The sequence below is a fragment of the Octodon degus genome, unplaced genomic scaffold, assembly GCF_000260255.1.
Source record: "Octodon degus isolate 3935 unplaced genomic scaffold, OctDeg1.0 scaffold00186, whole genome shotgun sequence".
NCBI lineage: Eukaryota > Metazoa > Chordata > Mammalia > Rodentia > Octodontidae > Octodon > Octodon degus.
This window is the reverse complement of record NW_004524762.1, coordinates 2,656,155-2,658,072: the sequence shown is the minus strand read 5'-3', so window position 1 is coordinate 2,658,072 and position 1,918 is coordinate 2,656,155.

Genomic DNA, 1,918 nt, shown 5'->3' with positions numbered 1-1,918 from the left:
AAAAAAAAGAATTAAATTTCACTTAGCTAAATAATTCTTTTCAAATTAGTTGTTTAGATTATCAGACATATGCATGCCAATTTGGCCAAAAAAAATTAAAAAGAATAAAAAATTATATATTAGCTGTTCCTTTCAGTAGACTAGTAGTATCCACCCTTGCTGTCTCTTTCCTTCTCCCTTGTTCCCTTCTCCATTCTGCAGAAGTTTGCCTCCCTTCATTCTTTATTAATACTCTATTATATTTATTTTACTCTTCATTTGCATTACAGGTTTCTTAGATTAAAAAAAAACAAGTGATATGTAAATTAAAAATTATCTTTCCTATGCTCTTCAGAGGCAATCAGAAGGATCTAAATGTGTTTTTTTTTTTTTTTTTTTTGTTGTTGTTTTGTTTTGTTTTGTTTTTTGCAGTACCAGGGATTGAACTCAGGACCTTGTGCTTGCCATGCAGGAGCTTATTCTACTGAGCTATCTCCCTGGCCCCTCTAAATGTAAATTAGTAAGTTTTTGTCAGACTTTCAACCAATAATGACATGTGAAACACTATACAAACTGAACTTGAATACTGTCTTTTCTTTTCTTTCTTTCTTTTTTGTCTTTTTTTCTTTTTTGATGGAACCAGGGATTGAACTCAGGCCCTTGTGCTTGCCAGGGAAGTGCTTATTCCACTGAGCTATCTCCCGACCCCTTGAATACTTTCTGTTATCAGAAGTTATTGAACTAAACTAGGATATCTCAATCTGTTTTCATAGAGAACATAGATGACTGAAGTATTTCTGACTTTTTGATTCCAATATGGCATGTAATTTTATCTACTTATTCACTTATCTTTTTTATTTTTGGTATTAGGAATTGAACTCGAGACCTTGTACTTGCCAGGAAGACACTTGTGCCACTGAGTGATATCTCTAGCCCCGGCATGTAGCTGTAGATGATTTGCAAAACATTTTTGTCATGTGTTTAATTCAGTTACTTATCTATATCAGGTTTAATACTCTAATATTCGAGATACAAATTATCTGAGAAAAGGAATGCATAAATAATGTAATGTATCAAAAGTGATCCTTTCCAACATTTCAAAGTATTTGTTTTTTTCAGGACATATGGCTTAAGATAGAGCTTTATTTGCTTCTAACATGCATATTATAGTCTAAAAGTTTAAATTACTTATACTTTCAATATATGTATAGATTATAAATACTCAAGTATTTCAAAATTTTTTATGTTCAAACATAATAGTTAAATAGATACTTTAAGGAGCCAATATTTGATTAAATATTTTATGCCACCAGATTTGTTTATATGTCCCTCACAAAAACTCTGTGTATTTGAAAAGGTTTATTTTTTTCTTTTGATGAGGAAACTGATGATTAGGGAGACTAAATGACCTGTTCATGATGTCATCTTGTAGTTAACTCATCTCAGGACAGTTCAAACCTCCTAACGTGTAATCCAATGCTTTCTCTACAACAGTATAAGAGTCCCAGTAAGGCTAAGAAACTTCTGTCAAATTTAAATTGAGAATTTTGTTGTGGAGAAAGCAAATGAAATTCAGCATTCCTTCCACTTGAAGTATTCAATGGACACTAGAAGCTAAAATATTTCTATTTGAAAATATCAGTACATATAACAAAGTATGCATTTTTCAAATGTTAAACTATTTAAACTATTTGCAGTTTAAAGTGAACTAATTAAATCAAAACTGCTTCATATATATGTAGTAAGTAGTTTCCAAATCTTATTCTAAAGGCCCAGTCCTACCCCAGGCCCGGTGAGTGTGAAGGAGAACTGCCTCTCCTCCCTACTCCAACTTGTCCCCTCCAGGCTTAGCTCAGGCCTGGCATACAGGCCTGGGGTGAAACCCTGCAGTTGCAATCCCTGCAGAGAGTGTAGAGGATAGACCCATCCAGCAAGTCCA